Source organism: Cavia porcellus, unplaced genomic scaffold (genome assembly GCF_034190915.1).
Source record: "Cavia porcellus strain 051 isolate PalLab524CR breed Dunkin Hartley unplaced genomic scaffold, mCavPor4.1 scaffold_26, whole genome shotgun sequence".
NCBI classification, from domain to species: Eukaryota; Metazoa; Chordata; class Mammalia; order Rodentia; family Caviidae; genus Cavia; species Cavia porcellus.
Window position 1 is genome coordinate 9140286 of NW_026947509.1, and position 14941 is coordinate 9155226.

Below are 14941 nucleotides of genomic sequence, written 5' to 3' on the forward strand. Positions count from 1 at the left end.
TTGTTGAACTGTGTGGTTAAAACTTTTGGCTTTGTTTTTGCGCTGATTGGAGCGACAGAGAGCCTTTGATAGGCAAATGATGGGCCCTTGAGGGGTGCAGGATTCGGTTGGCTTTCAGAATTTTACAATCCCTTGTGAGAGACTTGGCTCTTTCTGTCATCTGTAACTGCATCGGTTGGCATTTGACAGGCTGGCTCTTGTGGCCACAGTGACTTTATTTCCAATGTGGCATCATAGGGCAATCTTTCTTGAAGGCATTTTAAGAGATTCAGATTGAAGTTAAAACCAACTCCATATGCTGTTGCCAATGCGAATAGTACCGATGAGATGACAATCAGATGAACAGCTAAGTTCACACATGCTCAGGCAGGATCACTACTGAGATGTCACAACTTACTTCTCTGGCTGTCAGCTGGCAGGCATCCTGCATGAGGAGAGACAGCACAGAGATTTACACGAGCCATCTCCATTTATATTTGCGAGCTTTGATCTTCGGAGGCATACATTTTGTATACATTCAGATCTCAGCTTGGTAGTCAGAGTATTTCTCCACTGAAGGACCACCCAAGCTGTGATCTTTGGCTCAGTGTGTTAGATCCCATTCTCTTCACATGCTTAGATCATGTAATTAGGAGCTTCTGGGTGCTTTATATTGAAAATTGCAAAATACGTTGTTTTCTTTCCCTAGAAAGGACCTAGATTCATCACGTTAAATTAAGCTGCAAGAAGTAGAAGTGGAGATGGTATTTCCAGAGTGGAGAGTGGATCAAATGTGGGCCGAGAAAGTGTCTTCATAGAATTTTTTGGGAATCACCAAAATGTGTGAATGTTTCTACAGTAGTGGGATGGGGGGAGGTAATACTGAGGTATAGGAATATTTTTACCATACAAAGTGATTATGTAAGCCATTAAAAAGTCATGGATTAAAAACATACTACTAGATTCTTTAACAAGTTTGTTGTCTCATAATTTTTTTTTAAAATGTTGACTTGAAACGTAATGATGCAATGAGATGACAACTAATATTTAGGGATAATTTACCTGCCTTTAACAATTGAAAAATGAGAAGCATGGAGTTTGTAAGAAATCTAAAATATGCTAGTAAAATATACTATCATTTAGCTCATGCCTGGCTCGTTTTTCATTTTACATAGTTATTAAATATTTTCTTTCTTCCTATTTCTGTGAGTTTTTTCATTTTCCCTGAAATTGGTAGGTTATTAATAATGAATCATAGTACCTTTAGTATTTGTAATCATTTCTGTTGAAAAGGGCACTGATTTGTTCATTTCTGCAGAATAAAACATGAAAGATACTTGCACTGTGTTTTACAGAATTTCAAAATACGATTTGGATCCTTTCCGCTTTACACGTGGGCTTTGGGGTTGACGGTGAAACCATATGCTTTTGGAAACAGCATTTGCATGTCACTAGACATGCTGTAGTGAGGTCTGGTAATTCCTGTGGGGCAGTTCTGGGCTGGGAGACCAAGCTTCAGTTCAGAGGAGAGCAAGCAGGGTCCAGGAGGGCGGAATTGAGCAGAAGGGCAAAAACAAAGAGAGGAAAGCAAATCTCTGCATGTGGTCACTGCCAGGAGCAGAAATTTGTCCTCAGAGTTTTATAGTATATTTGGAAAATTTAAAAAAAAGTAATGGGGGGGGCAGCAAGCCTTTAAAACTTTGCTCTATTGTGTTTCCAAGAAGGATTCTGGCAGCAGGGAGGTTACCTCCATGAGAGCAGGTATTCAGCATATGTAAGTGTGGTTGGGAAATCATTGTCTTGCAGAGAATACTCGAAATTGGTCCCTAATGGCCTTGGGTTCTGTCATATGGTCTTGATTATAAGGCTAAAATTGCATTGCCATGCCTTTAGTGTGAACGAGATGGATGGATAATTATTACGTGCGCTGAATACCTTTCTGCATGGTGGAACCAGGACATCCGCTGGTCACTGTCGCTCCCTTGCCCAGTGGCTGCTGTCAGGAGAGCTCTAGGCGGCCACTTAATCCCCATATTTATGTGGAGGAGCATGGCAGTGCCGCTCCAAGGCTGGGTGGACACACTCCCATATCCACATGCAGATTGTAGACAAGCCAGTGGCCCAGGGAAGGGCTAAGGAGGTGAGGAGGCGCTGCCCAGAGAAGCAGTAGCCTCCCTGGCTGCAGTGGGGATGAAAATGGAACTGCGTGCCCTGGGTGCTGTGGGTGGCACATGGTGGCATCCGTGTGCCAGAGCTGGTACCCAGGTAGAGCCAGAGAGGATTGGGGGCTCAGTTACAATGCTGCAGGAAGCTTAGACTGCTTGACAATAGGAATGAGCATGTAAGTGAGATGTGTTTGTGGAACACCAGTGATTTGAGATACGCTAAGCAAACAAGCCTCTCTTTTATAACGATGTACTTTTGGGGATTTGCTGTTGGATATAGCTTTCAGCATCCTCCTAGACCATGCATATAATGACAGTCTCGTGGCCATTCTGTTGTTGCTGCTGTCATCCCTACTACGAAGCCATCCCGGGAGGGTGCCGTGCTTTGTCATATGGGAGTGGGTGTGACTGAGGCCGCATGAGGTCCCCGGCCACGGCCGCACAATTCACTCATTACAGGAGAATTTAGGGTGGATCCGTCCTTGCTGGACTGTGGCTTCTGCTTTGCATGCAACTCTTTGCAAAATATGAGCCATTAGCTCTGAGGATCACTGTCCCTTCTGGGCTGAGCTTTGAACTTCCTGGCTGACACTGAAGGAAGCAGTGAATCACACTGGGCTGTGGAGCACAGAGACAGTCATGAGAACAAGGTTCCAGGCCCAGAATCAGGCTCAGAAAGTATTCTGGGGATGGTATTCAATTTTTCACTCAAAACCCAGTGTGTGTGTGTGGTGTGTGTGTGTTGATCAGCTCTGGCCCATCATCCTGATGCTCTTATGATGCCATTTGGGTTGTTTCAGTGTAGGATATTTATTTAAGATAGGGGAACCAAAAATATTAAGGTGCTAAGGAATTTCTTTATAAATTAAAGAGGAATATAAAAATGCAGACTCTATATATATATATGCATTTCTGTGTATAAATATTTAACAAAAGTCAGAGACTTTATTAACAATTATTTTAATGTGCTTAATGCAAGTTTTTCTTTATATTTGTAGATAAATAAGTAGGTAAATGAATAGATAAATAGATGGATATGTGGATAGGTAGATAGCTAGATGCAAGGGAGAAAAATGGAGACATGTGATTTAATAATAACCATTATTATGCTATATAGTAGTTAAATCTAGGATTCTAGGGTAATAAAACATGAGGGATACACTATTTTGGTGCTGTATTTAGCTTTCATTTCTATTGAAAACCGCTAAATTAGTAGCATTTTATGATTCCCGATTTAGCTCTTTTAATAAGAAGCAGAAACTAAAAACAGCTCAGGCAAGCAGTTGAAGTCTTATCACAAGCCAGTAAGATCAATAAGCTAAAAAAAAGTATGAAAAGTTTTTTGAGTGACAGCTTAAAAATGGAAAATTTAAATATATATCACTGCCTTCTGCTCCATTGTATAACGCGTAAAGCACATTTTGGCAGTGTGTTTTTAAGCAGCCAAGAAAGTGATTTATTAGTATCACCGGATTTGTGTTTATGTTCCGTGCTGTAAACTATGCTTGGAGCCATATATCTGTATTAAGGCATTAATACTAGGAGTGCTACCTAAGCTTAACGCTACTAATATTGTTCAAAGTGTAGTTTATTGGGCTGTAAATAGTGGCCTCAGTATTGACATCCTCTGCATCATCTGAGGCCCTGAATAACTTGCATCTGATGCTAAATGAACATGCCGAGGCTGACAGTATGTAGAACATAAATCGTGGCCACAAGTGGTGCTTCCTGGCTGGCATCTCTCCTCTCCTCTGATCTGCAGAGGTGTTTCCGGCGTGTAGAGACCTCGAGAAATTTTTCCAGCGTCCACTAGAGGGGTATGATTAGCGGAAATGTCATCTTGGTTCTAAATGGTCTCATTGCACGTGACCATTCATTTTGAAATAATTTCATGGTTAACATCTCTAGAAAGTTCTATCTGTGACCTTTCATTGGGTGGAGACTATCTATCTATACATATTTTTTAAAAAGCTCAGAAAAGTATGCTTTTTGCATAAGGCTAAGACCAATAATTAAGAATTTCTGGAAGAGTTTTCTGCTTCCTGAAGTGAACTCTGGCTTTTCCTTATGAGACTCTGTTCTCTTGTGGGCACTGCCTACTTTTCTCAGTTACCAGAAAGCATAGGTCCTGCCTATTTAACAGAATCAGCATCTTTAACAATTGTGTAAAACAGTTCATGTTGCAAAGATGAATAATTAACTCTCGCAGCAGTGGAAGGATAGGTAGCAAGCCAGGAACCGAGTTTCTATTTCATCTTCTGTGTGCGCACTGGGTCCTACCTTGGTGCAGAGCTGCTAGCTGTTTATTAGCTCCTCCAACAATTTTGACTGAGGATGGATTACTGTATGGTGGACATGGCTGCCATGCACAAGTGTATTTTCTAAGCTTGGTTTCTTTTGTTGAAAATCAGGACAGTATTTCAAGTCTGTTTGAATTTCACCAGAGACACTCTCTTTTATTAAAGGCTATAAACAATGAAAAAGCTCTTTCTTAAATGTTTCTTCCAGAGCAGGAGACAAAACAGTCACATAAATCACGAATGTGCTAATTTATCTAGGTGTTCCTAACTGTACATTGTAAAGCCTAATGACACATATTAAATCAAGTGTGGAGAGCAGGAGAATTGGAAGAGAATGGTCATATCTACGAATCCACCCTCCTTCTGAGCAGGGTTCTCTCAGATAGCACCAACTGTGTGAGGGGCGGCCATTGTCCTACTGTCCTGTGTACTTTTCCAAGGATGTGCTGGGCGCTCAGGAGGTGGTGGCGTGTGCTTTAAATGCATTGTGTTCTTCCTGGATCCCCTGCCTTCTCTTGGGGCTGAGCAATGCTCTAGACATGGTCAGGGGACACTGTAGAAAAGGACGCCACTCTCCACCTTCCCAGCACTGTGTCCCTCCGGAAGCTCTAGAATGTGATGTTTCCCGTTGCCCCTGCTTCCTGTACTGAGCTATTTCTACCAGGCACAGCTGCCACCGCTCCGGCCTTCCGGGCATGGATGAAGGGGGAGAGAGCATTGCTGAGTCTCCCACATTCTTTGTTTCCTGCACATTAACCGTTCTGCCACAACCAACCAACGTGCGCAAGGCCGCGGGCTTACTTAGCACAGAGTAAGTGATATAGCAGCAAAGGTTTCTCGAACGAGGAGGAAAGGTTTCACCAAGGCACACAGTTTCATGGCTTAGAGGGTGGCAGAGCAGAGTGGACGCAGGAAGCCCAAGGACCTGTGACAGCCAGTGGCCACTTCCCTTTCTAGTTTTATTTATTCTTCATTGCCCCCTTTCTGAGTTGAAATATTGAAATATTCAGTTTGGGTCTAAAAAGAAGCCAAAAACCTTATGGAGAGAGCTTGTAAACAAACACCCACTCGAACCATCTGGTTTTGTAACACATACAAGTGATTAAGCTGCAGAGCTATGATTGTTAAATTTTTAAAAACACAACAATCCAAAACAGCCCCAAATAGCTGCCTCATGCAAATTTATGGGGGTGGGGGGAGGAGGATGCTTTATATAGTAAATAATCTGGAAAAGTTAAAATGATTTTTGAAATTTTTCCGTCCCCCATTTCTTTCTCTCCTTCCCCCATAAATGTTACAGAAAGATAAAATATATGCTCTAAAATGTGTTTATATGTTGTAGTTGCACTGCTTAGGATGGCTCCTTGTTACTATTTTTGCCCTTGATCGAGACACACGCACACCCGAATGTGTGTGTGTGTGCTCACAAGACGCCGTCTCGATTCCTTCTAGAATACATTAAGCAATCTGGGCTATTTGCAAATAATGAATTCATGCTTTTTGTCCATAATGACTGAAGAAAGTCAGGTCAGGGGGAAATTAAATATGTTAAGAGCTCTCATTTTAATTGTATAATATCGATACTGTCTTTATAGTTAATTTCCTTGACAAGTCGCGGGGCATATGGATTGGATTCTTCATCTGTTTCTAACGTGGAAATGATTCTAAATTGGAACATCTCATTTAGGTGACATCACTGAGAGGAAAAAGAAGAAATGCCCGTTCTGCAGGTTTAGGGAAGGAACAACTTCAGAGCTGATGACTCCAGATGACCATCCCTAGCGGGAGCAGGGCTGACCTTTGAAATCAGCATGCAGTGAGGAAGCGCGGCCACACGGCGGCTGGGTTCTCGGTTCCCGATCTTGAGCGCCTTCACACCTGTATTTATCAGATCCACTATGGAGGAGAGTGTTGTACATCCAAAGAGGACCGTGCATGGTGATGGTGATAGTGACCTGAGTGTCAGACACACATCCTGGAAGGTAGTGAGCCAGATGCAATAGAAGTTAGCCTGTGCTTAAGGAAAGCTCATAAGGAGCTTTTGGATTGGGACAGACTGACCTCTTCCCAGTGGTGCTAGGAAAACGGATCTCAAAGTCTCAGGCTTTTGTGATGTCAGTGTGCAGTGTCCAAGGTTGCTGCCAGGTCCCATGTGGAGTACGGGGACAGCTTTGGGTGCTATGTACAGAGAATTTGTCACCCACAGCCTCCAGCATGGGTCCCCAAGAGCCACGGGCAGTGGGGAAGCAGGCCCAACTCTGTACAGGGAGTGGGGTGTTTGGGGAGCTGCTGGAAAGGAGAAGAAGAAGAGGGGGTTGAGGCGGGGCACCCCGAGGTGTCTAGAAGGAAGCAATGAACCAAAGGCGTTGTCAGGGATGTGCTGGTAAACCGGCTTTCTGACCTCAGGACCAAGCAGCCTCCCCTGGCGCCTGTAGTCTGTGGATCCACTGGTGTGGATACTCATGCTACCGAGCCTGGTTGTCTAGCGCCTAGAGACAGGAGCGTCTGGATGGTGGAGCTGGAATGCAGTGTGGGGACTGAGCTCCTGAAAGCCACAGTGAGTCACCTCACTCCGCCCCCGCCCATCGGTGCGAAGTACTCCTGTCAATCACAGATATGGCTGTGCAGTTCTGAGTCAGAAGAAAGTAGCACAGAAGAAAGAGCCCAGTGCGTCCGGCTGCCCAGCTGCCCAGCTGCCCTAAGTCTCAGACAGTATTTACAATGCCCAGGGCAGCTTTCCGAGGAAAGTCACTTCTGGAAAATGTCTCTGTATTTTTTTCCCCTTGGGATTTAATGTGATTGCTTCTGTCACTGTTTTCCAAGAAGGAGGAGGCACTTGGAGATGGGATGGGTAATGTCGATGCTGAAAAAGTGAGCCAAGCAGTGGCCTTGTTTCTATCTGGAGAATGGGTGGATGGGAGAGCCACTCCCCACGAGAGACCGTAGAAGCAGCATGAGCCGATCTAGGAGACTTGTTTTGTTTTTTTGGTGCTGGGAATTAAACCCAGGGTCTCAAGTGTGCTAAGCACTTGTTCTGTCCCCGAGCTATGTTGCCAGCCCCTGACCTGTATTTTCAGACTGATTAATAAACGAAGGTGGTTTCTCATCACCTGCGGGCTGCACACGTCTCCTTGTGAGATGCTCTGCTGTTGCTTCTCCAGCTTCGCTATCAGGAGCATCGGTGTGATGACCTGGGCCAGAGTGGATGTAGATGCTGGCCCTCTGGGTCACCGCAGCGGTGCAGATGAGGGGTCAGCGTTTGCGAATGCACTGCACTTCCCTTCCTGCTGCTGAGCCTGGATTCCCAGCCTGGCTGTGAAGGCCCTGGGGCCCTGTGTGAGATCCTTATTTGATTTCCTCACGAGGGCTGTGTTGGCACCCTCATGATTCTGGTCTCTGCTCTGTATCCTTGGGGCACAAACTAAGCCAGATCCAATCCTAAGGGTGGCTTCTGCTCAGTTCCTGGTTTCTACTGGGCCAGTTGCTGTTTTTGGAAAGCATTAAAACTGGTAATAAGAGACTTAGGAATGGAGTCCTCTCCAAAAGTTAATTCATTTGCTTAGCTATTATGGCTAATGAGCCATCCAGGGAGCCGGTTCCCTCCTCCCAACTTTTCTGACGTTTCCAATTCCTTGGAAGCAGTGACTTTCCCCATGCTGCCCCATTCGGGTTGAAATTTTCGCTTAACCATGGACTGCCAAAACCTAGAACTAGGCCTTGGCACACCCATTATGATCAGACCAGTCATGGGAATCACAATGTCCTAAGTACAAAGCCCACTAATTGAATTTCATTCACCGAACTAGCAGCCAAAGGCAGAGAACACTGTGGGCTGTTTTTTATGAGATCCAGAGTCTAAAGTCATTTGTAAAGTGTGAAGTGATGCAGTTTCTTCTGTCTTTCATTTAAAATGCTCCTTGGTAAACAGTGTTGCAGATTAGTGTATTTGTAATTTAAATGAAGATAATACATCAAAGCCGAATCCAAAAAGAAAAGAGTTTAGGAAATGGTTCATCCCCTCCCTTTGTATGTGACCTACTGTAGAAAATAAATAAATGAGAAGGAGGGGAAAAGGTTGTGGATTTTCAGAGAAAAAATTGAACTATTTCTGAGCCAGAGTCAATCCCAATAGCTAAATCTTTGTTTTCTTCAAGCGCACTAATAAATTCCGCCTGATTCATTTTTTATTTTCTCTCGGGGTCTGCTTGCAGATTTGCTTCAACAAAGGAAGCATCATGTTACATCCTTTAAATAATTGATGGTTTTCGGTCCAAGCCGGCTTGAAGGAAATTCTGAAAATAGGTCCTGATTGAGCAGTGTCTCTGCAGCCTGCCCTCTTCAGCACCCCCTGCTCGCCTCTCGCTCAGGAAAACTTGCTTCCTCCTCCGGCTTTCCTTGTCTTGCCTCTTTGCTGGAACAAGGTGCCGCTCTTCTTTGGGTTTAGCTTTTGCCTAATACTTGCTCTCCCTCTTGCATTCCGCCCTGTTCCATTTACTTTATTAAAGACAGAGGGAGCTGTTCGTGTAAGTGGGCTGATGTAACGGAGGGCTCTTAATTAATCTGTCCAAACAGTACACCGGGATCACCGTCAGCGATGGTTTCTTGGGCCCAGGCACGACTGGGTGGCGATATTGTTCCTGTTGATGTGCAATGGGCTGTCATCACCCAGGGAGCAGAGTCAGCTGCCACTCTGCCCACTGCCAGCTGCTCCTGCAGGTTCCAGTACTGTGAGGTGATCTGGTTTCCCTCCAAGAGGAGATTTTCCATCTCAGTGCACCATGGGTCTCACTGGCCATCTTCTAAGACTTGAAAAAGCTATTACTGCTTCCGGCTAGCTGTGGTTGGTAGAGTATTCAGCTGGTCTGCCATTGTTTGCGGTGGTCATGACTCTGCGTTGCGATTTCTTCCAGGACCTCTTTTCCTGCTTCATAAAACAAGGGTACTGGGGTGCATCACACCCAAGGTCCCCATCACCAGTGATCTTCCATCTCCCGGGAATGGTGTGAAGGTCTCAGGAAAAGCTGCACCCAGGTGACTTTCGGTGCATTCCCAGTGTTGTGAGTTTGTCTAGATGAAAGCCAAAAGTTTCCTCTTCATCATCATCCCCGTTTCTTTCCATTATTTCTCTTAATCATTCACTTATTTCCTTTGTTTTCTCTACCCCTTTCCTTTCCCTTCCTAAGGGCTAAAGTGGATGGAGAACAATTGGCCAAGTATTAAATTCAAGAATCTCGGTCGACTCAATAAACAAAACACTCATTTTTAGAATGTCCTGTCCTCCCAGAAAGGCTTTCTCTAAGATTCGCTAATTGCAACAGGAAGTAACCAATATTATTGAATTTGGGAAGTGGTGAATATTGGGAGGGCTAAATCTGGAATTCTGACGCTGCGATTCATCACGGACAAAGCTGTGGCTGAACGGGTGGGTTAGTGTAGTCCACTCTCAAAGCTGTCACATGTTCCGACCCGTTCTTCCTTTCCAGGGGCATCATGTAGATTAAGTCACTCTGCTCTTTCCCTAATTAGGTTGAGCTTGGGTGGGAGTGGGACTGAAGCTGTGTTTGTTCCTTGTCTTCCCAGCAACCCAAGGAAGATCATTTGTATAAACTGCTTGCCCAGAATAAGCTTTCCTGATTGCTCTTCTCAAAACCCACAGCCCCCAAAATCTGCAGATCAAACCAATTTAGACCAACACCAAAGGGGTCCAGGCGGGTGAAGGAGTTCTTCTGATTGTCTTTAATGACCTGACTGTATACTAAGGTCATCTTTAGAAAGATCCAAGGAATTATTTTGCTTCTCCTTTTTAAATTTTTATGTTTACTGTCCATTTATTTTTGCAAGTGTTATGCACCGCAGGCTTTTGTATCTGTGCGTAAGGAGACTACGAGTAACTCCTCCCAGTAAAATATACTCCTAAATTTTTGGAATTAAAAATGTGCTTTTCCCCAAGGACAGCTGTGTTGTTTACGATTGAGTTCCAATGAATGCCACTGTGCCTCAGAGAATCATGTGCTAAGTGGCTTCCTTCTATTGGAATGTCCAAACTTACACCAGCTCAAGACTGGAAGGACAGATCTTTCTCCCTCTGGAGGTAGAGAATTCACTCTCCTTTTGAGGTGGTAGTGGTGACAGAGATGGTGTAGGGAATGCGTAAGTCCTGTCGCCTTAGTGTCAGCAACTTTGTGGGTGAAGAGACATTGGAGCTGTCGTCATCTACTGTAAAAATATTCTGTGCAATAAGGAAGGGAATCCAGAGACTTCTTTCCCCACGCATCTTACCTCACAGTCTTCCTGTGCACCCTGTCCCAGTGAGATCTGTGGAGAAGGTGCCTCCTGCATTGTGAAAAGCAAAATCCAGGTGACTGCACCTGGCAGTTCTTACTCCTGGAATTAATAAATGTATTTGTTGTCAGTTTATCTGTCCAAACTCAGTAATTACCTGGGTCTAGGTCCAGGGATGGTGAACCTATGGCATGCATGTTGCTTGTTTTTCTTTTAAGACAAATTCTAATGTATGAGTTGGTTGTTTTTTTTTTTTTTTTTTTTTTTTTTTTTTTTATACACAAGCTAAAACCTCAGCATTCGAGTTTAACTGCAGCATTGGTACTTTGCAATAGTGATGGGAGTTTTGGGCTGCAGTTGGGCGCTCGTGTCTAAAAGATTCACCATCATGGGTCTAGGTAATTTCCTATTTATAAAACAGTCATGACCCTGTCTATATTTTACACTTAGTTTTCAGAATTCAGGATCTTTGTACTCAGGGGAAAGATAGATAAACGGGAGTGAGTTTTCCAGCTTACCCACAAAAACCTTCTAGACTGTACTATGACTGACTCCCCGAGACTGTTTATTGAGCGTCCCCCTCCGCCTTCAGTAAAGGATCCCCAGTGCTGAGTAAGGAATATTCCAGGTGGGTTGGTTGGGGATAAGCCTGGGAAACTGCGTACTGCAGTGTGAGACTAACCCTAACCTCACACCGGCTTCCACTTCTCTAGCGTCTTCTCCCACCTAAGGACCCTAACTCGCCCAAGTTAAACACCTCTGCTCAGAGAGCTGGCATGCATGGTTCCAAATGTCACTATTGCGATTCCTGTGTTATTTTGTATATTCATCAATTTCAGAGCTAGAGTTTGGCGAGTGATATGTTTTCAGTGTTATGTGTACTGCGGTCATGTTAGTCAAGGGCATTGGCTTCATGATCTGACGGTAACATCACTGTGGAAATCCACACCCGCAAGACTTGTGTTGACCTGTGTCCCTCTAGACACCCCAAATCCTAAGCCTTCTTATAAAAATAAATAACAACCTAACTTGTTTTCCCTCGGCCTCTAACCATAGAATACCAAATGAGTGGGTTCTCTCCTGATGCTGCTTTAAACTCATAGAGATTGCGGCTTCTGCCTGACAGTCCTCCTGTGTTCACAACCCTAGGAAGTAAATAAATAGGATTGGGTTCTCTCATCCCACTCACCTGGCCACTCATCCCACTCATTCAGGGGAATTCCGGAAACAACCTCTGTACTTACCTGCAAAACACACTCCTTTCTCTCTCTGATTCTACACCCTATTAAACCCCAGCGGACATTAGAAGCCTCCTCCCTCGTCTCTAGACTCAGCTGGTCTTCACCTCTCATTCAATGGAAGGATTTACTTCAAAACCCTCCCCTTGTTTACTAGGACCTGGATCATTTCTCTTTAGCATTAAAGAAAACGATCAAAACATGATTTCGGTTACTTTTGGTAGCTTTTGGGTGTTAAGAGAAAATTGGATCCAAAACTTTGCTCTTGATGATTTGTCAAGCATTTTGCTTTTAACTCTCCTCTTGGAAGCAGAGAGGGGAAACCACGGCTTGAGGGTGCCCTGGTGAGTAGATTGTAGAGCCCCCCTCCCCATCCAGGCCTGGGTGCCTTTTAGTGACCACACAGGCATCCTTGTTCCCCAAAGCCAGGGCCATACCCGTATCCTCAGGAGTGTGATGGAAAATGGCCTGGTGCGGCCTGGCTAATTCATTCCCCAACATTTTTTAGATAATGAATATCAGCAGATCCTTCACCAAAGGAACTGTAAGGGGCCCTCCAAGGACTGTTATTCCCAGTCCTCCTGAAGCTGCAACTTCAGCATTCAGCTGCCTTAGGGTCCCAGGGTTCCGGGAGCTCACCTGGCTGCTCGCAATGGCCCCTTTAGAGCAGGGTAAAGATTTGGGAAGTATCCCGATAAATTATATAGGATTGCCAGTTTTATAAATCGAAATTGGTAAAATATTGGCAATTTCACGAGACTGATAACAAAATTTTCCTTTTGTAGCAAACACTCTGCCTGAAGGGCGTACATGTGTGGCTAAAACCCACGATGCAGTTGTTTGAAACAGAATCTGAATTATCAAGAAAATGCTTTTCTATCCATTGTCATTTGTCTTTTGTTTTAAGGATTGGAGAAATAGGAAACAAACTTCTCAGTTGGAGGAATGAATATACCTTGAGACTGATGTGAAATAAGCAGAAAGTCCATTGGTCTTGGGATATTTATTTTTCCTCTAGAAGTTATAAATGGGTGTTATAATGGGAAATACTTTGAGAGCATTCGCTATAAATAAGAGAGGAGCGGAAGATTAATAAATCAGATAAAGCTGAGAAGGAAGAAAACTTAAAATAAAAATGAGGACTGTGCCTTCGTCGGTGTGGAAATACCGGCCTGGGTGTATATATAGGAAAATCAAAGACTCACTCAGGTCCTAGCCCACTAAGTTGTAGCTATTAATGTGCGTTTAACTCTATTGCTGGGAGATTTGATTCAATGCACTGGCTGAAAAAATTGACCTCGCATTTTTCTTTTCTTCCTTTTTGGGTTGGATCACATACATGAATAGAGCGGACAACTGACCGGTTCATCAGTGAACAATAGTCAGCTATGAAGATGTAAGGGAAAAGTCCTCGGCTAACATTGTCGCAGCTTGAAAGGTAAGCCCTTCTCCACGTGGTTGGGAAACCCATCTAGCATGATGTCGTGTGATGCCCACTGGACTGTGAAATGTCACTGCTATTCCCTGCCACTGTTACCTTGGCCAGTCTTCCATTAGTAACAAACATGAAGAAGTTCTGATGTGTCCCTCACCCTGTCTTTTAAAAGGGAAAGACGTCATTTCGGTCCTCTAAAGGTTGTGTTTTGTGAGCTATCCTGACAGATTGGGCTTTACGGAGTGTGTGTGGCAGTGACCAGGTGGGTCCTTTGGAAAGGTTTTTGCTTGCTGCTATTGATTTGCTGCGTTGATGATAAACTGTGGCAGTCAGGCCAGACTTTCTTACTTCTGACCTTTTGATGATGGGTCAGATCGCTTTCCTCTCCATCCTGTGCTGTGCCTCCCAGAGAAAACACACTCTCTCATGCTAGCTTCTGCGGACTTTGTACGCGTTCTTGCTGCGTTGTTGGTTAGCAGCTGAATGCCCAGTTCTTTCCAAGAGTCTTTGAAGGCTGAGTCTTCTTGATTCATTTTGGAAGGAGTGTCACGGCAGGTCTCCTTTCCTGGGTTACGATCCGTCCCCAGCTGGTTCTCTAGACCCCAGTCCCCGACTAGGATCAGGTGGGACCTTTGGTGGAGAGTGCAGGACTTTTGATTTAACCACTGTGTCCCGAGCGCCTGCCATGGAGAGGACCCCAGTGGTCCCCACCCTGTGGTTCTCTCCACATGCCCTCTGGGTGAGTCACGTTTCCCAAGAACCATCTGTGGACTTCAGCCTCAGTGTGGCAAATGGCGCATGAGAGGTGAAGCCGTCTTTCTCACAGGACCCACGTTGCTTAATTCAAGGTGGAGAATGAATTGGGCAGAAAGAGCTGAGTTTCCGTGTTTGAAGTAGATCAGAGCACATGCAGTGCTCTCTCTGCTTTTCCAGCTCAAACTGTAGAAAAAACCATGGCGTTCTGGCCCCATATACACAGTTATAATTCTGGTACAGCATTTGTTCTTTTTACTTAGCATCGGTTGGGTTGTAAATATTGGTGGTACTTAAATCTACTGCTTACAAAGGACAGGTGTGCCCTGCTCGTGGAAAACCTGGCTCTGCTTCGAATTCATGCTTAGCAGGCCATTGCAGAGGGGCCAGTTATTTGCGCACTAAAAATAGCTTGGCTTCATCAAATAATTTATCACAAGATTCCTTTAAATAACCGGCTCTCTTGGAGCATTTAAAATATGATTTGATTTGAAAAATCAATGGCTCTCTCACTCAACTTTTCAAGAACACATCTGCTTTGGAAGGAGAGACAGGTGAAGGGAGGGTGCCAGCGGCCAGGCATGGGGGGCTTAAGTGAGCTGAAGAGAAATTAATATTAATTTTGAAATGAATTGACTTTTCTAGAGCTTCCCAGGGAAAACACCTTCACCTCTAGCACCTCTCCGGCATGTAAGGAGGGAAAAAAAAGAAAGCAAGCAGTCCCATTTGAGTTCGGAACAGATAAATCTATTTCTTTGGTGGTTCGCATCCTGCATTATGCATGTGCGT

At 44.4% G+C, this 14941-nt stretch overlaps 1 protein-coding gene across 12 annotated transcripts in view; it reads left to right on the forward strand.

Annotated features, from left to right (window-relative positions):
• Nucleotides 1-14941, forward strand: part of Esrrg (estrogen related receptor gamma) — a 540107-nt gene that overhangs the window by 147778 nt on the left and 377388 nt on the right. For all 12 annotated transcript variants that reach the window (XM_013157679.3, XM_013157680.3, XM_063236700.1 and 9 more), the window contains one exon: nt 13312-13402. The gene's annotated coding sequence lies outside the window, so the exon portion shown is untranslated. The remainder of the gene's footprint in view (nt 1-13311; nt 13403-14941) is intronic.